General features: G+C 45.8%; 1 pseudogene; it reads right to left on the bottom strand.

The window, feature by feature from the left end:
* Window positions 1–4,599: 4,599 nt before the first annotated feature.
* Window positions 4,600–5,088, bottom strand: LOC147697088 (oligodendrocyte transcription factor 1-like; annotated as a pseudogene).
* Window positions 5,089–23,046: the final 17,958 nt, after the last annotated feature.

The following is a 23,046-nucleotide window of genomic DNA, read 5'->3' as shown; positions in this document are numbered from 1 at the left end:
AGCTGTCCCACCAAGGATGTAGCCAAAGCGTGCTGTCAGGGTCCAAACACAGCATAGGGGCACAGCAGGGTGATCAGGCCAGCTGCGACTCTTTGAAGCTTGTGGTTGTGGTATCACTGTTATGACAGTCACCAGCAGTGCACGGACAGAGCAGACATAGTTTTGAGAGGCAGGCAACGTGCACGGCAGGGAAAGCCAGCACTTCTGTTCACTCAAACGAAAGTCAAACGCTCTGGTCTGGAGGCTGTCCTGTTGACAAAGGACACTGGTGGGGCTGACCAGAGCGTATTTGTCGTAAGTAGGGAAGAGATATATAGGCATGGCGAAAGGCAAACAGTAGATCATAACATAAAACATGTGTGGACACCTCAAAGGTAATAATACAGCATTATTCATACTAAACTGATTTCACTTTTTTCACTTTTTATTTTAGTTAATGAGATTACAAATTTCACGTTTTCAAATAAATAAGGAGTTGAAATAATTATTTTTGAACTTGGAATCCAGTTGATTTAAAGTTTCCATTTGGACTTCAGGCAGTGCACTCCGAGGGACACTTCTCAGTAGGCAAAAGTAATTATTGTTGATAAATATTTTAGACATATGGCCTTTTAAAAAGTCATATCTTTCCTGCCTAAAACCTCTAGAGTCCCAATTGCAATAGGTGCCAACTGTAATCCAGGAGGTCCCCTGATGAGGTGTGAGCTTGCTCCCAGAACTGAGACAAAGTCCTTAAGTGTGGGAGGTGTTGTATCTCTCTGGCAGGAGGATCCTCTAGGCTATACCCAGTAACTTAATTAACTTCAAAGAGTCCTACCATGACACAGGCAAATATTACCTAATGCATGGGCTGTATCCTCTTTTGTCCTCCTAGTCAGCCAGACACTAACCCAGTGCGAGAGAAGCTGCCCCTAGATGGGGTTTGAAGTGACCACAGGGGTTTACATTTCATTGGTCACATTACTGAGGTGGGCACAGAGGCTCTGCACAGGGGGCAGAAAGGTGCTATCATGTTGCATTCAGGTAGAGAGGGGCACTGTCAGTTTGTAGTAGGGCAAAAGTGGGTATGGCATCACTGGGAAACTTTTCTCTTATGGTTAGGGTGGGGCCAGGAGTAACCCTCATCTACAGACTACTGCCAGGCATAATTGTGGAAATGTAGGATACCCTCTTCAGAACACAACTGGACCTTTGGAAGACATAAAAAGAACTGCAACTGTGAGGAGATCTGAAAGGCTGGATCTGATCCGACTAGTATAAACAACAATGAAGTGAACTCTATGGTTAAGTCATCTGACCTCCTATTAAGCAACTAGGGACACAACAAGCTGCTAGAAGGCCTTTTCCTGCAGATTCCAGCTGACCAATTTCAATTGGATCTGCCTTGGACCTTGTTGGTGGCTTTGGCTTGAGTGATTCTTGACCCCAAGTGTTGTTCCTGATGTCATGAGACTCCTGGTTGTGTCAACGTGTACTCCTCCTGACACTGTAAAAAACAATGGAAATTAGAAACTTTTTTTGGCCTCTGTTAGATTTGGGGGTCTCTAGTTGGCAATGGTATTCACCTTTGTCCAAATAGGGACCTTTACTTCTAAGTCAAGATAAGGGGATTACACTCCTTAATAACCCCTGCTCACCGTCTTGGTAGCTTGGCACGAGCAGACAGGCTTATCGCAGAGGCAGTGTGTTAAGCATTTGTGAATATACACAGTAATACAGTGAAAACACTACAGATGGACACAACACAGGTTTTATAAAAATAAGAATTCTTTATCTAGACTTAACACAAGACCACAAACGGAAAAAATCCACAATACTACACTTAAGATTGCTTTAAAGATGATAGAAGTTACTTAGTTCAAGTTGATGATAAAGGCGACAAAGTTCTCAACAAAGTACCTGGAAACCTAACGCAAAGTGAACAAAAGGCTTGCAAAAGTGGAAATGCGTTAGTTCCGTGATCCAGGGGAGATGATGCGTCGCGCCTCAGTGCTTGCGCAGAGTAGGAGATGCGTCGTAATCCTTACTGATGTGGAGGTGATGCGTAGATTCTCGGCCTGCGGGCCTGTTGCGGTGCGCAAGATGGCACCGTGATGCGATGCGATGATCCGGTTGCGATGCAAGAAGATGGCGCCCTTGATGCGGCGATGCGATGACGATGCGTAGACGCCCTGGCAGCCTTGCGATGACTCTGTACTTTGGAGCCATGACAGACCCTGCAACACGCCTCTCCGGTGATGCGATAGCGACTCTCTCGATGGCGTCATGCTTCTCCAGTGATGCGACAGCAGGCAGCTTCGATGAACACACACTTCCAGGGAGATGCGGCGAAGGCTCGCTTCTCCAGCGATGCGTCGCGCTTCCAGCCGCTAGCAACACGCAAATGCCTGGAGTTGAGAATTCACAGCAAAGAAATTCAGAGGGGAGCTGGAGATGAAGTATGTTTTTCCTGAGACTTCAGCAGGAGGAAAGCACAGTTCAAGCCCTTGGAGAATATTCTGTAAATGATGAAATTCCTTAAAAGTTCCTTTCCCTTTCCTTGGCAATGAGGCAACCACTGCAGGCGAACCCAGCAAACAGCACACTGGCAGAGGGGCAGTCAAACTCCTGCAGCTTCCTTTGTTCTTCGCCTTGGCAAAAGGTTTCTTGTTCCAGAAGTGATCTAATTTCTTGGGATCAGGGTCACAATATTTACACCCCAAAACCCTTTGTTCTCTGAAGGCAGAGAGGCCTCTGCCTAGTCCAAACCAGTTCCTGAGCACTCTGTTTACATGACTCGCTTCTTCCTTTCACTGTGCAGGGCAGAGACATCAGCCGCCCCACAGGAGGTGGAGCCAGCACAGGGGAGGGAAGATACAGCCCTGGAGCACTTTGTGGCAAGATTCCATCTCTTCTTTCACAGTGCAGGGCAGAGACATCAGACAACCCACAGGAGGTGGAACCAGCTTTGTAGAGAGAAGGCCCAGGCCTTTTCAGGTCCGAGGTGCAACTCCTCCCTCCCATCTAGATGCAGATCTCTCCATTTACCACTGGGCTGCCCCAGCCTGTCTCCTGGAATCCCTCAGCCCTATCACTCACAAACCAAGACAAGGAATACACAACCTAGCAGAGGCAGGCCTGGACAGTTATGCAAGAAAATACCTACATTCAGAATGTTAAAACCAACTTTACTAAAAGATGTCTTTTATCATTCTGAGTTCAGGCATACTAAATTCGAATTTCTACCATGTTCCCTGAGTCAGTTAGGATTATAAGAATGCAATAATCTAACTGCCCATTCTAGCCTATGGAGAACAGGTAGCCTTGCAATAGTAAAAAACGAAAATGGCTGTAGTTCACTATATTTGATATGCTACACACAACAGAGCATGTCCTACATTATACTTACAATGCACCATGCCCTTGGGCCTACCATAGGGGTGTCTAACATGAAGCAAAGGGAGGGTTTAGGGACTGGCAAGTGGGTGCACTTGCCAAGTCGACATGGCGGTACTAGACTGCACACAGTCCTTGCAATTGCAGTCCTGAGACACACTCTACAAGCTGCTTCTGTGGTGGCACAACCAGTGCTGCAAGCCCATCAGCAGCATTTGATTTACAAGATCTGGGCTCTAATAGAGATTCCTTAAATCCAATTCCTCGCAAATATGCGATTTCGCTAATAGCGATTTTTGCATTTGGGATAATGAATCCCAAATGCAAAAATCGCACTCGCAAAGGGCCAAGCACTCCATTGGTCCCTGAAGCTTTTTCTCTGTACCAATCATTACTGTTGAATTGAGTAGGGCATGTGACCCCCAACAAATAAAAAACAAGCATTAGCAATGCAATAGGTCTCGCATTTCGCGAGTTGAAGCTATTGGCATTATAAATGACAATGCCTTTTATTTATGTTTTAAAAACGAAAACAAAAATAAAAGGCATTGTCATTTACAATGCCAATAGCTTCAACTCGCGGAAATGCGAGAAATATTGCATTGCAAATGCTTGTTTTCCTTTTGGAATCCAGAGCTCTTCTCTGATGCACGTGAAGGGGCAAGCACTCCATTGGTTGGTAAGTTCGCCTTCCTCCAAACATCTGCCCTGACACTTTCTGCTTTGTAGAGTCATTAACAGAAGTGCGGGCAAGGTGGGTGTTTCAGAGAAAATACTGCAGTAGTATATGGAGTTGTGTGATGTATAGACAGCCCCCCTATAGCACGGAATTCAGTTAAGGGGAATAATTTCCCATCGGGGGCCTCAGGATATAGGTTTTTGCTAATAGGATGGCAAATTTGCTGGTACGATGATCTTTTTGAAACCAAATAAGATAAACCTTTCACAGTGGGTGGCGCCTACTGGTTTGTAAACAGGGCATGTAGTCGATAGAGCTTTTGGGGGAGTTGCATTCATATAGCGCTTACCACCCTGACGAGTAGTTGAAGTGCTTTTGTCAATGCATTACAAAGAAGATTACTTCAGATTTTTCAAGCGGGTGATCCTAACAGGAGGGAAACATTTTAGGAAGGATGGTTCAAGTTTGTTGTCAGAGTGAGCCCCCGGGAGTGCAAGGGCACGACCGGGAGGCTGAATATAGACAGGTGACGGGCAGAGAGGGCATCACTTTGAAAACCGTGTCTGGATGGTAGCAATGCCAAGGCCGGAGGGAATAAAGTGCTGCAGTGGGAACTTGCACAGGGCGCAGGAGCATAAGCCTTCCCCTCCAGGCCAGTGGAAGGGCGAGCAGAGCAGTACTTGTTGGGGCACAGGGACTCTGCGCAGCTCATGCCACCCGGGCCAGGAACACAGAACCGGCACCGGCAAAGAGGGGCATCTCCTGCAGGGAGCCGCCCAGCAGCAGGGTGTCGTTCCGGGCCAGCAGCAGCGTGGCGGTCTTGGAGAGTTTCCTGCCGCTGACAGTGCGCCACAGAATAGGGAAGGATCACCTCGCACAGCGTGCCCATGGCCATTTTCAGGTCTTGCATCCGTTTCCGCTCGCAGCTGTTTATCTTCCGCCTCAGCTGATGCTCGGGGGCTCACCGTGCCTCTGGGAGCTGGCACTAGGGATGGCTGCATGAGAGCGCAGGGCAATGCTCGCTGCTTCAGCATGGCTTGTCTGAATGGTCATAGCAATGCATCAGTATGTAGCACAGTAGAGGCAGAATGCAAAGTCACAGCAAACGCAGGTGTAGCACTGCGAGAAAATCAGGCATATTTCCTAAAATTTGTTGATGTTTTCAGGGTCATATGCTAGGCATTTCAGAATTTAATTTAGTAGTGCGAGGTGCGTCCAACCACAGCGTGGCTCTCTGTTTACGGCAAAAATAACAGTTGATGGAGAGAATGCAGTACAATATCATACATTCACCCCAGTATAGAGATTCGGGCCTAAATCCATAGTTGTTTTGCTCACAATGCTATTCCAGTTTGAACCTAGCCATATGCAAATCAGTCTTGACCCTGTGGCCCATGGTAACAGTCCAACCCGAACTGCCCAGCAAGGTCCTCCCTGGACTGGAAACAAGCACCAAAGAACCGGTTTCGGGCTTTCAGCCCTCATCAGCCAGGACTGCTTGATTCCAGTGGCATGGGGAGCACGGGCCTACCGTTTGAGCATAACTGTCAAAGTCGGGGTGACAAATGCAAAAATAACAGTTGATGGACAGAATGCAGAACAATGTCACACATTCACCCCAGTACAAGGATCTGGGCCTAAATCCATTGTTTTTTTGCTCTCCATGCCATTCCAGTTTGAACCTAGCCATATGCAAATCAGTCTTGATCCTGTGCCCCATGGGAACAGTCCTGCCCGAACTGCCAAGCCAGGTCCTCCCTGGACTGGAAACAAGCATCCTAGGACTTGTTTCGGGCTTTCAGCCCTCATCAGCCAGGATAGCTTGATTCCAGTAGCATGGAGAGCACAGGACTCACGTCTGAGCATACCCGTCCCACTCGGGGTAACGAATGCAAAAATAACAGTTGATAGACAACTTTTCATTGGCTGTTGAAAGAGCAACAGCTGATATACAGAGCTGTTAATTGGCAAACAGTTACAGTGGGTCGTTAAACTGTGACTGGAAGAGATGCATTCACCAACAAGCATTTGCAATGCAATAGGACTCGTATTTGTGCGAGACCTATTGCATTGAAAACGGGAGCGCGGGCGGAAGGCAGGGAGCGAGAAGGCACAAATGGGAGTTCAAGGGGTGGGGGCCTGAAGGGAGGCCAAGAAGGCAAGGACTGAGGGAGGGGGAGGAGGCACGGGATGAAAATAGTCCTGGAAGTAAAGGTGCCAGTAGCCATGGAAGGATACAAATGACGACATGGTCGTCATGAGGAGGGACTAACAAGCCTAAAACCAATCGGAAGGCAGCATGTAGGACCTAAGCTAATGAGACGGAAGGGCGGAGAGTGGATGGAGCTTCCACAAAGCTTCCACTTTCTACTAAATACTACATGCCTCGCAAATCGTGCAGCGCATGCGCTGCAACGCTATGCTTGACCTAATAAATGGTGACTCAATAAGCTTGCAATGCTGTGTAACATACACTGGTGATGGTTTCTTCAGTCTTAGAGAATGGACACCACATACCATGCAAATCGAAAGCTGGTACTCAAAAGATAGACAGAGCCTAGTTTTCTCACCAGTTTATCAATTTAGTTTAAAGTGGGTTTCTTGTACTTTTGATACCTCATGTGAGGAAAATGAAATCCTGTAGTTGGTCACCACTGCTTTTAGATTAAGTCAGGGCGGTGGTGTGGTCTCGCTGGAGCAGGGATATTATTATGGGGTTCTACTGTTAAACATCAAAGCAAGCTGTACCCCAAGTGTCTGGTATTTGAGTCTAGTATGACTAGCTACTCTATGAAATGTGACACATTTTGACTCAGCAATCCCCATTTAATTTTAAGTACTATAAAGGTGTAAATTGAATGAGACCAGTGCTGAATAACTCACCCTACTTCCTGAAAATCTAAGACATTTATTATGTCTTTTGAGGCAAATTCATCATTTTGAGAGACAAATTCTCCAACAGTCATCTCAGACTGTCTTCCATGACACAGGCATTTAGGATTGATTGGACCATGGACGTAACAGCCAGACTACAAAAAATACTCATATATAATACAGTTATTAAATATAGCCCTGCCTCTGAAAAATGCTCGGTCTCACTGCACTGTTTGTAAACACAGACTGATAATGCTACAATGTCGTAGACTCAGAGTAATGTCCACAAAAATAAATGTTAATAAAGTCCAATGTCAATAACGTGATCCGTTTTACTCAGCCACAGAAATTTTAAAAAAAATTAAATGAGCAATCAAAGGACCTGATTGACAAATATTTTTCCCTTGCAAGTAACAGTGTCGTATTCCTGACAATTCAGGAGTAAGTCACATGTTAGGAAGGATTAAAATATTTCCTCAAAAACGACCAAACAACTGTTTGTATTAGGACCGATGAAGCTTAAACTCAACCCTTGCTATATATTGCCCTACTGGCTTGCCAAAGCCACGATCTGGCTTGACATTTCCTAGCCACATTATACCATCAAGACAAGAAGTTTCTTTAAACTGTTTTGATGGCTATTGATTCAGTAATCACTATACCCTACCCAGATATCAGTGTGTATTTATCACCAGACCCCTCGCACAATGTGACACGCATCTTTAGTACTAGCCCAGGTTTATTTGTGGCACTGTCCTGGATCTAGACCTGTGGTCTTGAGTGCGTATGCAAACCCTACCTCTTCCAAAATCTCACCTCACTGAGACATGATCCCAGTACTGCATGAGACCTTTGCTTTTTGTGATAGACTTACCTCTTTCCATTAATTAACAGCACAATATATCTCCGGGTTTTTAACATCTCACTGACTCACCCACTCAACTGAGCTGGAGGGAGGCAGAGGACTGGAGAGGCCACATTACTTTCACTGGAGCGACAACATATCACCCTTACCCAGTCTTGGCTTAGGACTATGGGTTGGGCAAACCTTCAGGGGCAGATTTACAAGAAACTGGGGCATCTGTAGAGATGTGTCAGTTTCCCCGCGCCAGCCTGCGATACCCTTGCGCCACCATGGATGCTTCGTATTTGCAATACTGCACACCATGACACCAGGATTGACAGATGCATTCGAAATTCTGACGCATTGCTGGAGTTGTGTCACAAGCACGACGCAACTCCAGCAATGCATGTTGAGGCTTATACTTATTGAACTGTGTCACTCCTTAAGCGTGCTTCAAGCAGGCATAAGGTTTTGATTTAGTGGCATCCTAGAAGTGGTGCAGTGAAATCTTGTATATTTCACAGCATACTTTTACGAGACTTTCCTGCATAGGAAAGCCCACCCTGCATATATTTTACCTGACACAGGTATAATGTGACGCAGGGCTTACGTGACACATTTGCCTAGATGTGTCACAATGTAAATTGGCCGCATTGTTTACGCCGCTGCTGCGTCATAAAAGTGAAGCTACAGCGGACAAAAGTGTTGCAAAGGGCTTGCAAATATGCCCCTCACTCTCCAAGGTGATCGTGACAGTCAGATTGAGCCCTGAGCCAGCATAGCACTAAGGGCCGCAAGAGGGAGGACAAGTTGGTGACTGAGAGTTGCTGTAGCTGCGTTGCAGCCACTAAATGGACTGCACTAAGCATTGGGCATCTCACACCATAGGAGCGGTACTAACCTGCTGAATGAAGGTGACTGAGTCATAGGACCAAAGTGTTGGCAGTTGTAGGTTGCATGATATCACATAAGTGTAACTCAGAGTGAAAAGAGTGCCTTGTGAATGCCACAGAATGGGCAACCCTGGCGAGGAACTCAATGACACCAGAGCCACAGAAACATGTTCAATGGGCCTGTGAAACACCGGTTAAGGGAGGGACAGAAACATGTTCAATAGGCCTGTGAAAACGCCGACTGATAGAGTTCTGGTAACAAAAAGAAAGAATAAAGGGTGCCCATTGCAAACCACCAGAAAAAATTAATCACTTCCTAAGACAAGAATTTTTTTTACATTCTTCGGCACAGAAGGTATATTTGAGATGTAATTGTTCAACTTAGAGTTATGAGAACACATCCCTGTATCAACCTATCAACAATACAGTAATTTAACACATTTCCATTGCTGTCTTTAATTTCAACCAGGATTAATGATATTAATAATGCTGGGATCCAATGATAAAGTTTATTCCATAACAGGGTTCAGTTAACTGTATGAGTCAACAAATGCAAAATGTAGAGAAGGCATGGCTAAATATATTTAATTTTCTTTTTGGACCCCCTTTTATTAAACTTACGAGATGATTTCTTTTCTCAGCTTAGCAGTGCTTAATTTGTAAAATAATAAGTGTGTAGGCCCTGACCAGGAGGCCACTGCAGCTTGCACCACCCATTGCCCTTGTCATCGCTGCCAAAACAACTACTAACCGTCCCTCTCGCCTGCAAGTGTGAGAGTAGAGATTATTCCAGGTCACCAAAGCTAAAGGAATGGCTGGGAAAGGCAGGTATCAGTAATTTTTCATGTATAATGTATTCATAAACAACGGTTGTTCTGCTCATCTCTAAACTACATGAGCAGCGCCATCGTATGGCCGACTATTCTAAGTAAGTGTTGACAATTAAGTGCTCATGATCTGCACCGGAAACAAATAAATGCCAGTTGTGAGCACCTGAAACCACCTACTCAATTTAAGCACTTCAGTTTTTGAACTTAAATGGATAAATTCACTTATAAAATATTAGCAAATCCCTTCCTAAGAGTGCTACAAAATGATATCATGTGATAATTATCTGTGTTTGATAGTTTGTTCTTGTTAGGGCTTACTTACTGTACTGTTGTGTGTGTACAATACAGGAGATAGAGCGATCTTTAGGTCAGTCTCTTTGTTGGACCCGTGCCTTTTTGGCTGGTTCACCCCTGAACTTTTTGCTTTTGATGGTGACCTTAAACAAAAACCACTGGGTTTGGGCTCCCAACAGCACAGCTTGCCACAAGCTAATAATGAACAACAGAAAATGCACGTGCTGCCAATCAATTACCTGCCTTCTCTTGGCTAAACATTAGAGATGAAACAAATGTTTATTTTGACCAAAACAGTGTTGTTTATTTATTTTATTTTGATTAGACTCGGTTAGTCATTTTCACTTTAAAGGAAGATTTTACCCAAGTTCATTTTTTGAGACCTTATGTACCACATGAACAACAAATAGCATATACTCAAATATATATTTTTTTCAAAAAGGAAAAATTGGAAAAAGTTAGACAAAAACAGATCACACAACTTCAATCATACAACTTTCACACCACACTATATACACATTATATACAGACACATCTACAAGAAACAATGTGAATTATTTCAATAATGTAATCAATTGGATTACAATGAAGCCCAAGAACATTTGTATTTTCCAAGAACTGTTTGATGTTTTTTTCACAGTTTTAGATAATCTTTTTAGGCTTATAGAGTCTACATGTTTCGAACTCAAATTAGTAACAGAGTTCTCATCAGGACAAGGTCTGTGAAAGAGAAAAAAGGAAACAGACACTTCATGGTTTGCTATAAAACTCTAAAGCTAAACTGCCTTTTTCTACTGCTAGCCACTGCTTCTTACCTCTCAGTTTAGGTAGAAACCAAAAGACGTGAAGGTATGTCCGGGTTGTGAAACATCTATCACAAAAAAGAAGAAACACACATGATTCCTTCAATTACTAAAACGTATCTCATTGAATAAATGAGTCATCATGCCAGCATACATCTCTCAGTCAAACTTACATGATGTGGAAGACTGAATCCTGCAATGGTATGCGATGATTGCCTGTCGAGGGAAATGAATCTGTAAAGCCAGGGGATGCGGCGAGTGCTCCCGGCGGCGGAGCATGAGTCGGACTGTATGGTCGGCGGGTCTGGGCTCAACCTTACACCAAAGGATCAATCAATGCGTCCGAGGTTATGGCCCGCGCTAAAAGGAATAATGATCCGAATTAGTCTGTGGGGCCTGGATCAAGGGTCTGTCCGTTAGCCGGTATGTGTATGAGGTTTCACAGATCTTACCTCCATTCGATCGTGGCAATGCGAAGCGGTTCCAGTTTCGGCGTCCTCGCTGTGCTCTACTTCCTGGTCCGCATAGGATCCTGGGAGACGTAGTTAATGTGCTGTTTTCTTTGTTTTTATATTGCAGTGAATGAACTTGGCTCACGAAATGAAGAAATATGTGCAATTGAGATGTGGACATCAATCCTCTTATATTTGGGAAGGCTCTCATGCTGTAATGCTTATTGCGCAATCGCTAAAAGCTCGATTGCATGCGCTCCAACTGGAATGTTTATATTATGAAATTTGACACGTGCGCTTGCTTAAAACATCATGAGAATGTGGACCTTGTTCTAAAATCCTCATATGTGTGTTATAACTTGATGAATTTAAACCCATTGGTGTATGGGGATTGTGGGAGTTGTAGTCCATGTTTGCCCGATGTCACGTGAGGTCGTGACACAGTAACTAGATGCCCTCATTCTCTGGCTCAAGTCGATATGTCCATGGTTACAGATACTATATAGTATTGGTTGTTTTGCTCGCATTGGCAGTGGATGTAGGCGTCAGTGTGATTGTTGTTGATGACCATGATGACAGAAGGCACAATTGGAGACTTTTGGCGTGTATTTTGTTGTGAATTCAAAGTTTGAACATTTCTGACATCTCATTCAGTCCGGAAAAAGCTGTATTAAATTTGACAATTAACAGCGCTTCCATTTTTGTTGATTTTGCGTCCAAGTCACCACCTCTGGCATAATTTTCAACCTTTGCGATGACTGTCCAATTTAAATCTGTATCTTTGTGTTGTTTTTCCTGCCAGTGATTCACTAAAGGTGCCGTTGCCACATTATTACGAATCCTTGATTTATGTTGCTGTATCTGGAGGCGAACTTCTTGGTTTGTTTTTCCAATATATGCCAGATTGCAGGGGCATATAATTCCGTACACCACGTAGCGTGATTTGCAGTTGGAAAATTTGTCATGTTTCCAACTAATTTGGTTGTATGTGAAGACTGTTCCTTCTATCGTGGTGTCGCAGCATGTGCATGTCCCACATTTGTGGTGACCCCGGATCAGTGGTAAGTTTAGCATAGTCCGTAAATCTGGATTTGTCTTTTTGGGCAAAGCAGTTTTGGTCAAAATAAACATTTGTTTCATCTCTAATGTTTAGCCAAGAGAAGGCAGGTAATTGATTGGCAGCACGTGCATTTTCTGTTGTTCATTAATTGATGGTGACCTGGCATTTGTGATTTCTGGCTTGGCGCACTTTTTCCCTGTGTCCCAGGGTAAAGTGCGTGCATGCAGCGAGGTTGGCCTGCCCTCCCATAGGAATGCATGGGAAATGTGTGTGACCATGTTAGTTCCTGATGTGTGGGGAGTGCAGGCTCGAATTTGATATGTGCGGACTCGTGAGATTGAATGCTGCACAATGATGTGTGCAGCGTGAATGTGTCTAGTGTGGAAGTGCCACTTCTAGACATGGGTTTGCGTGTGCAGTGAGTGTGCTGACGTGTGATTGGCTGGTGAGCCTGGCTCCAGGAGTCTGGATGGGTCTGCCACGGTGGTGAGTGGAGAGATTAGCATGCTGATGTGAGGGAGGGGTGCACCTGGGACCTGAATAGGGCTGGGCTTTCCCCACACAATGCTGGCTCCGCCCCCTGTGGTGCGACTTATATCCCTAGCCTGGCCAGTGAATAGGAAGGGTGGCTGAGCACATCAAGAGTGCTCCAAAACCAGCTCCGACTGGTTCCCCCCACCCTGAACACAGACAAAGGATTTTACTGTATAAAAAGGGGCTGTGTCCCCAGAAATGTGGTTCTTCTTGGATCCTTTCTTGAGGGGGGCTGCTGCTGCTGGGCGCCAGGAGGACCGCCACTGGGGGATTGCCTCCCTGCCTAAGAGGACCCTGTGAGCTGGATCCTGGGCCCAGCCTTGGCCCCCTCCTGCCTTGCTAAAAAGACTTTTGCTGGACTCCGGGGCATCCTAGCGCTGGGGAGCACTGTGCCCTTTCCTCCTTATTGTTGTAAAACCTGGGGGCGCTCTGAAGGCAGTCCTGCGTGATTCCCAGCCTTCCACAGGGGATTCCCCGGCGTGGGGATCACCCTCCATGTGGTAATATGCGGCACGGGTGCCCACCCCGCTCAGCCTGCCGCTTATTGCCCCCTGATCCTTGGTTGTATTGCCGCTTCACGGGAGCCCACCCCGTGTTATTTAAATATTTAAATCCCGGGGAAAATCACTGCCGCCGGCCTGGAGATCGACTCAAAGGTGCTGGGCCCACCTCCCGACTGAGGGCCGCACTGCCATTGGCGGCCCCCAGTAACCGGAAGCCAGGCAAGCAGTGGTGTGACGTGGGCAGGGCCGCAAGAAAACCGGAAGCGGACGGGAGCCCACCCAGCGCTCTAGTGAAGGAGAGAAGAAGACGCCAGGGAGCAGGAGCAGTGAGAGCCTACCCCGCGCACCTGCGTGTGAAGAGGAGAAGAGGCCCCAGAGAGCAGGCAGTCCCGGTGAGTGTGGCTCCGTTTGAACCCCCAGCCCGACCGCGAGTGAAGGAGACCAAAGGAGGCAGCATAACCGAGCTGGTGAGTGGGCATCTGTTCTGGTGGGAAGGGGGGCGTCAGGGCACATTGCCGGTGCCAGCTCCCCCAGTGGTGGCATTCCCGTTCTTAAAGAGCCCACGAGAGGCTCCACAGGGGCATGTCCTTCCCGCCTCGAGAGGCTCCTGGGCAGTTTCTTTTTGCATAGAGCGGCCCCAGTTGACAGCGGTCCACTCCCACGTTAGGGGCATTTTCGAGAATTTGGAGCCCCGAGGCTACTGGGGGGCAATTGCGAGTTCAGAGTCCCCAGTGGGGGACTCCACCGATGGGGGCATTCTTTCTTTGGAGCCCGAGAGGCACAGGGCATCTTCATTAAAACCGAGTCCCCAGAGCGGGACTCCCAATTCGGGGGCAGTCTGATGTTGAGTCCCCAGAAGGGGGACTCCAACGAGTGCGGCATTTCCACGAGCCCCGAGAGGCTCAAGGCAGCATTTTCCTTTAGTGGAAGAGCGGCCCCAGAAGGCAGCGGGTCGCTCCCACCTTGCCCCACAGGTTGTTCTCGAGCCCAGCGGGACTCACGGGGCCACAAGTGTTTTGATGGCCAGAACATGCGAGGGTCCACCGTGTTTAGCCCATTGTTGCTACAGCTGACCAGCACTTAGTGGGCAGCTGCTCCGTTTAGGCCCCTGACATTGCGGACAGAGGGCGTCCTAGCCCTAGAGAGGTCAGTTGGCCTGGGGACAGTCACAGGTTGTGGCTTATGTGATTTCTGCACAATTATTCTTTCCCTACACCGCTGAATGTATGTTTATGCATCATGTGTTTTCCTCCCTACACCTCTGAATGTTGTGTTGCATCATGTGTAATGTTTTCATGCCTATACCCCTAAAGGTATTGTGATACTTAGGTGGTTGTTCATTTTAGTACAGGTGGTACTAGTGAGGTCCTGGTTCCCTACGTGGTATTCTTCTAAGGTGGTTAGGGTTGTATAGGTGGTACTTACCTGTTACCTGTGAGTACTGATTGTGTGCTATATGTGCTGTTTTGGTACTACAGTATGATATGTTCCACGTGCTAATTCTAAAAGTGATTATTCCTGACAGTGGTCCATGTGGCCCTGTCCTGTACATATATCCTCTGTAAATTCTGCCCGTGCCCATGGCACCTTGTAAAGTATATGTTTAATATCTAACATTTGTGGTATAATACAAAGATTTTTTTTATATATACCCTTGTGTGGAGTTTCCTTTGTGGTGGGCCTTGGGTGTTGCTGGGTGCGCGCGCAAATGCTTTACACATTGCCTCCGGGATAAGCCTGTCTGCTCGTGCCAAGGAGCAGGAGTTATCTCGGCGTGTGACTTCCTTGCCCTGACTAGAGTGGTGGTTTCTGCCTGACTAACCCTCTTGCTCATGATTGAATGAATGAAAGTAGACCTTGTAGATCTCACTGTCACTCAGTCAGTGTATCCTGGCACTCGCTCACAAAAACTCTTCATATCTGTGGTAAATATTTGATTTACCGTCTTAATTTCAATGCAGGTAAGTACTTAATCAATAATAACTCAATCGGAAAGAAAGACGCAGAGTCCGTGGTGTTAGAGTTCTTAGGGGTTTTATTCCTTAAAAAGGAATGGTCATGACCGGATATCTGGTTCCTGCCACCACTGAGGGTGCAGGAAGGGACAGAGCCATATTTTATTGACAATACATAGCTTATATACTTGAGTTACATTATAGAAACCAATATAGTAGGCGTAACAGCTGAGAGAAACAAGATAAAACACACACGTGGTCGTGATACGTAATTAGAAGGCGTTAACTAGGCGTGAACATAGAGGTGTGTGCTAGAAACGTCACAGGTAGGTGTCATAAGTGGGTGGCAACAAAAGCAGAATCTTGCAGTGTCAACAGGAATCTGGGGCCTGGATGCGCGCGCAGCTGCATGACGTGTGACTGACGTAAAGCTGAAGGGTGCAGGGGACTTGACATTTTAACTAGCGGAAAGAGACAGAAGTCTGGCATGTCAGATCAACTTGTGCTTCTATCATATCTGATATCTGATGTTTAGGAACTGAGCTATCTGGACGGAAAGGTCTCTGGGGCAGAAGCTATTCTATACTGACTGTGAGTGCGTGTATAAGCGCCTAAGTGTCTGTATGAGAAGCGTGGGGGCATGGGCCTTCCATGGGAGCATGGTAACAGAGGCTATGAATTACTTGCACAGAGACAGTAAGGCCAGGCCCTTCGCTCTGCAGCTGGGGGGATGTTTACTTAAACTAGTAGGCAGGAATGCATCTTCGGAGAGGGAAACAGATAACTCGAAGGTTGAATTCATTCTTGGCAGGCAGCAGGCTGAGCTAAGCGCGGTGGGCCGCGCTGGAAGTAAGGCAGAGTTCACAGGTACAGGGGCAGCCTGGGCTGAGGCTTTCAGAGTCAGAAGGCAGGAAAAAGGCTCGATGGCAGAATTCAGGGCCTACTTTGCCAGAGCTGAAAAACGTGTAAAGTACACCACAAAAGACGTTGGCATGGCATACTTAGGAACGGACTATTCAACCCATTCAGGGTGGGTCTGAAAGAGGACATGTTAACGTTGGACGCAAATGTATTTGCGTCTTCATAGCTGGCACAGGAGGGAAGTTACATGCACTTTTAAGCTCGTACATGGAGTCAGTGGGGTACACGATAGGGAACATAACTTGACCAAAAATTTATATTTCCTCATTCCCTCCTTGTTCCCTACGGACCCTTCATGATATCTCGATCATCATGAATCGATCAGTCTGTTCTTGTAACATCATTTGCTCGTCTCTCTTCCGTTGTCGGTTTGAGAGAAAACTGGAATGTTCAATGCACGATGTGGCGCACAGTCCACATATCGCCGGCCCACACTGTAGGCACAGGCAGCAACTGAATACTATGACAAGGGCAATGCCTAGGAAGGATAGGATCTTCCATCCCCAAGCGGTCAACGTTGTCCAGAACCAACCGGACCAAGTCCAGGTACCTGGATTCTGATGTATTAAACTTGCAATCTTATGAAGACGTGTAATAGCCTTGTATACAGATGGCGCGTTTTCTGGAATGAAAACACAGCAACTTGACCCGATGACCTTACAAGCTCCACCTCTATCTGCCAAGATGACGTCAATAACAAGACAATTTTGAAGGACAACAATCCGCATAGCAGACTGCTCCTCTGTTAAGTTACCTAGGGCGGAGGCAGTTTCATGTACTACTGCTTCAAGTGTTCTAGTTAATCTACGTATTAATTTACTGTTTTGGACGGGGCCTGTGAAGAAAAAGAATCCTTTATTGAAATCTGTGTATTGCTCCCATGCCGTTTCAGTATAGTCGACAATCGGGAGACCTCTTCGGAATCTATCTTTTACTAGATTTGTATTTCTATGATAATCAGGAGGAGCTAGGAAGACAGGGGGCAGAAGGAAAGCAATGTAACAGGTACCATCCCAATCTGGAGGTAAACGTATGTATGCGGTATGGCCACAAACAAAGTAGGAATGACGTGTAGCTCGAAATGAGGACCTACCCTCATCAGTGAATTCGACCACAGTAGTACATTTACTATGACCTAAGTGTACTGAACCTTTCTTTCTAACACAAAGATGACCAGTGACTGGTAATACTGACATAGCGGGGAGAATGGGTGCAGCTTCGGACTCGATAGTAAGGATCATGAGGTTAACTGTGTAATTACCTAATCCATATACTTCGTTTTCTAGATCAGTTCCTATTCTAACGGATCGTCCACTTTTATCAGGGTAACAGACGTCGAACAGAACTGAATTCAGGTTTCCCCAAACCCAGCCCCCTTCGCGGATAACAGCAATATCAGAATCTAAAGAATTAATCAATCTACTCCATGCACCACAGGAGCCATTGTGAGTGAACGGATACGGAAAGAGGGGCAGAACTCCCTTGTATTTCTGATGGGGAGGGAGTCGGCCACATATCCAACAGTTTGTAGCGTTGCTCGTCTGATGGGAGTGATGTAACATGCTAATGAATGTGTTGTTGCGCAGCGCAAGTCTGTAAGACAATTCGTGAGGGGGTAATGTACTAACAGAATGTTCAGCAGAAACATTGTAAGCAGATTGTTCACGCTTGAAGATAGGGTAATATATAGGAAGCAATATACTCGCCACAATAATCAGAAGACTTAGAAAAAACATGATTAATAAAGTCACTATACAGTGGCTGCGGAGTGATTTGCAATATGCATGTTTCTTGAATTCTCTCTCTCTCTCTCTATCTCGATCTAGGGGATACATGTCAGAAACTATTTAACCGATTCACCTAGGGGAGGACTTAAACAATTAAACTGTCTGACTTGCTAGATCGAAGCTTCAGTTTATACTCCTCTTGGGGAGTTTTCTCTCGTTCGGGAACCTTAAAGTCACTAGGTTTAATACAGTCTTTGGTGGGGGTGGACGAGTCAGGGTCTGGTTTCAGTTCGTTGCACTTTTTATTATGACTCGTATGTATCCACCCCTTTCTGCCTTCCACTTTGATTGCTGTCCTCGTAGTGAGAAGGACGGTCTTCGGCTCTTTCCAGCGGGGCTCCAGCGGACTTTTCCTGTCAAAGTTCCTTATTAAGACGGTGTCTCCTGGTCGGACATCGTGCGGCTTTACATCAGTGTTGTCAGGGAAGGCTGCGGCAACCTGTGAACGACATGATTGGAGTGCAGACATCAAGGAGGCAAGGTAATCTGTCAGCATATTACAATCGACATCAGTAATTTTCTTAGGCATGGGCGTCCCCCACATATTCGGTGGTCTGCCAAAGACCACTTCGTACGGGGATAGTCCTGATCTCGAATGGGCAACCATTCTCATATAGAACAATGCAACTAGCAGGCCGACTATCCAGTCGACCCCTTTCTCTTTACAAACTTTAGCAAGGCGGGTCTTTAACGTCTGGTTATGCCTTTCTACAAGGCCTGCGGCTTCGGGATGTCGGACACAATGGAATCTCCACTGATATCCTAGCAGAAGGGAGACATGCTTCATGAGTTCGGATGAGAACGGCTGTCCGTTATCTGAGTACACGACACGAGGCAAGCCGTATCGTGGGAAGAATTCTCGAACCAGCTGCCTGGCAGTGGTCGGGGCAGTGTAATCTGAGACTGGGTATGCTTCGGTCCAACGGGAAAGTGCACAAACAACTACGAGGACATATTTGAATCCCCGACAACGGTCCATCTGGATATAATCCATCTGGAGGACTTCAAAAGGGTGATCGGGAGGATGAAATCCACCTTGCTCTACAGGAACGCTTTTACCTGGATTGAACTGACAACAGATCATGCACGTACGCACTTTCTGTTTTGCTGCTGCTCGTAAGTGTTTGTTGTACCAGAGATTCTGTAAACTGTCTAACATAGCTTTCTCTCCTAGATGTGCAGGACTATGTGCTGTATTTATCATGATTTGGACCATTGAGTCGGGGAGAAACCATGTAGATTTTTCCTTTGTGACCCATCCTTGATCTGTCTGGATCCCTCCTAGTTCAGTCCATTTCTTTATTTCATCTGGAGTGGCATGTGTCTGAATATCGATTACGTCTAGGGTGGGATCCCTGACTGACATACACTGAGTTGGTACTATTGTCTTTGTCACATCAGTAGTCTGGGTGTGAGTCAATGCTGTATGTTTTGCTGTCTGGTCTGCCAGGTCGTTACCCTGGGAAACAGAATCCGTAACTTTAGTATGTGCTTTACACTTCATGACTGATATGCCTGAGGGCAAATGTATTGCTTCTAACAGTGCTTGAATGAGGGAACCGTGTTGGATCTTGGCACCATGAGAGGTCAAGAAACCTCTTTCTTGCCATAACATTCCGAAGTCGTGTACGACTCCGAACGCATAACGGGAATCAGTGTATATGTTAACATTTCTGTTCTTGGCTAGTATACAAGCTCGGGTCAGAGCGATGAGCTCCGCCGCTTGAGCAGACAGTGTGTTAATACGATGTGTCTCTTTAACTTCAGTTTCAGTGGTCACTGCATACGCGGCCACTAATTCTCCTGTACTTGTTCTCATGCATGAACCGTCCACATAAAGTGTCAGGTCTGGATTTGCCAGTGGAACATCTGTTAGGTCTCGTCGAGGTTTTGTTACTGTATTAATGATCTCTATGCAATCATGCGGAGTTGGATCTGTCATAATTGTAGGTAACAATGTTGCGGGGTTCAGAATGCTACAGCGTCTGATTTCTATGTGTGGCTGGAACAGTGTCAATTCATAACCTGTCAGTCGTGCTATAGTCAAGTGCTGAGTCTGAGTTCTGTTTAAAAGAACCTCTACAGAATGTGGAACTTGAACTGTTAATGGATGTCCTAGAACAATTGAGTTGCTCTGTCTGATTGCTAGTGCTGTTGCTGCTACTGACTTCAAGCACGCAGGGAGTGCCTGAGCTACTGAATCCAATGTACTTGAAAAATAAGCGCAAGGCTTATGTGAACCTGCTTGATCTTGAGTGAGGACAGACAATGCTGTACCATCACGTTCTGTAACAAAAAGTGTAAACGGTTTGCTGTAACATGGTGTCGCTAGAACTGGTGCTTGACATAAAGCTTTCTTTAATTCTTCAAAAGCCTGTGTATGTTCCTGAGTCCAAGGAAGGGCAGTCGAAGTCGCTGCCTCCTGTGTTGTCAACTGAATGAGTGGTTTAGCTAGGAATGCATACTGGGGAATCCATTGTCTGCAGTACGAGGTGAGGCCTATAAAGGCCCGCACTTCCTTTTGTGTCTGTGGTTGTGGCATATTTACAATTAACTGAATGCGATCGGGAGTGAGCTGTCTCCCCACTTTGGACAGCAAGTGACCCAAGTACACAACTTGCTGAACACAGAATTGTAGCTTCGAAGGAGACACCTTGCAGATCATCGACGTATTGCAGTAAAGCGGTGTTAACTGGCATAATGATACAATCAAGTTGTCTTTTCAGTGCTTGGCTATAGATGCTGGGGCTTTCTGTGAATCCTTGAGGTGCGCGTGAAAATTTGAAACTTCGTCCATTTAAACTGAATCCGAAGAGATATTGGCTCTCTGGATCAATAGGTAAACTGAAGAAGGCGTTCTTGAGGTCAATTACAGTAAAGAACGTTGCTTCTGAATCAATAGCCGTCAATAAGGATGAGATGTCGGGATCCACAGGGTACTGTGGAATAATGCATTTATTCAATTCTCTTAAATCAATCACCAGCCGATATACTGGCGGTGCATTGGGATCAGTACGTTTAAGGATCGGAATGATGGGTGAATTACAGATATTGGAGTCGGTTTCTACGACCACTCCTTGGGCAATGAGCTCTTCAATGATTTCCAGTAAAGCCACTACAGCATCGGGTGGTAACTTGTATTGTCTGATTCTGGGTAAAACTACACCTGGTTTGAGTGTAACACGGTATGGTGTAATGTGCATACAACCTACATCAGTTGGGCCTTTTGCCCACAAGTGATCTGGTACATTTTTCAATCTGACATCAAACTCTCGTAACACATAATGACCCTTAAAGTCTCTCAGGAAAAGTCTAACTCCTTCCGGGGAACAGCAGATCACGGCTCCTAGAGCCTTCAATGTTTTTATTCCTAACAGATTTTCTGGACATGATTTCGTGAGTAACAGGTCTGTAACACGTGATAATGGACCCACAGCCAGGGGAACTGGTTTCGATACCTCATTTACAATAGGCTGTCCTGAAAAACCAAGGGAAACATTCTGTGAGCCTGAGAGGGGTGCCCCTGGAACTTCATCATGACTGATTGTGGTGCGACTTGCCCCTGTATCAATTAAAAACTTTCTGTCTTTTCCCAATACTTGACTGTGTACATAAGGACCCTCTTGATCTACAGGAATTTCAATAAGAGGCAAGCCACCCTCCCTCTCTAGGCTGTTTCATGTGTATCGTTGATAATCGGGATAATCAGATTGGGCATACTGGTACATCTGTTGCGATACTTGCTGAGTCGCGGCAATGGGCTGTGGCTGTGACTGTCTCTGAGGTACCACTACTGACTGTGCTGTATGTGATGGAACATGCATAGGCTGTGTATTCTGCGTGGGCTGTATATTCTGTGAAGACTGATGCTGATTATGATCTTGTCTAGGCGGATGCGGTCTTTCTTTAGTTTTACCTGTCGCTATATTATGTTTCAGAACTGGGCACTCGTGTACGTAGTGACCTGGCTGCTTGCAATAGTTGCATGTCCCTTTAACGGGAGCTGCGGAATGGCCTGTCTGGGTCGTACCCTTTCTCTGGCCGTCGGCTGGAACCGATTGGGCCATTAACATTTTCATTTTCGTGTCTTTCATGCGTTTCTGTTCCTGATCCTGTTCTTCTCTAATTCTATTCTGATGATATTGTAACATCTGTAACATCTGGGATGGCGTATTTGCCTGCCAAGTACTTTCAACTTTATACACGCGGTTCTTAACTAATGGCAGGGAATTCTCGACTAATTTTGATACAAAAAGATGCGGGTATGACTCACTACTTGGTTTAAGGCCACTATTAATAATGAAACATTTCTCGAATCTTGAATAGAAGTCACTAGTATCTTCATCGTGTTTCTGTTTACAGGACGATATTGCGTCCCAATCTTCCTTTCTAGTTGTCAGTAATCTTGGGAGAACCTGTACTATCAAACCTGGTAATGCTTTAGTTTTCTCCCCAAGGCCTAGCCCCGGGGTACGTTTTTCCTCCTCTTCTTCTATTTCTGCCCATACAATCTTTTTGTCTCCCACTTCCCATTCTTTTTCCTTGAGTTTCTAGGGCAGCAGTACCTTTAACATTTTCATGATATCTTCATATGTGTAATCCCCCATCAGTAACATGTCTTTAAGTTCTCTATGAAAACCTGCAGGGTCTTTATCATGACAGGGTACTAGTTTCTTCATTTCCAATAGTTCTAACTTGGTCAGAGGCGTGTGTACGTACACACGTTTCAGATTATGATCGGCACCCATGACTGGATGTACTTCTCGTAAGGGGTTCTGGCTTTCAATGCCATGCAGGCGCTCCATATGATACATTTTTCTTTCTGGGGGCGGAGCAGGAACATATTGTGAACCCAGGAAAGTGTTATGTCTGTGTCGTTGTTCTAGAATTATTTGAATTAATTTGGTACTTAAACCTCTCCATCTATCCATGAGTAGTGCTTCTAATGTATCGTGTAAGGGACCTGGGTCAGCGTGTTGATATCTGAATAGCGTGAGGAGGTGTTGAATCATGTATACACCTGCTAACTTCTGCTCATCTGGGGAAAGGTTCAGAAATGTCTGTGCTACGGTGTCATCATTGTATATATTCGGGTTGTCAGCCCATAGTACAGCTGACCGGGCTAGTTCTTGTTCATCCATAGAATTGAGTACATGGTACCCCATTCGTTCTCGAAGCCTTTTATCAGTCTCCTGGAACTGATGTTCAGGAGAATTCGGTTTTGTTATGCCAGAGAGGAAAA

This window comes from Lissotriton vulgaris, chromosome 8 (genome assembly GCF_964263255.1).
Source record: "Lissotriton vulgaris chromosome 8, aLisVul1.2, whole genome shotgun sequence".
In the NCBI taxonomy this organism is placed as follows: Eukaryota; Metazoa; Chordata; class Amphibia; order Caudata; family Salamandridae; genus Lissotriton; species Lissotriton vulgaris.
Note: the sequence above shows the minus strand (reverse complement) of the source record. Positions and strands in the feature narration are given on the sequence as shown.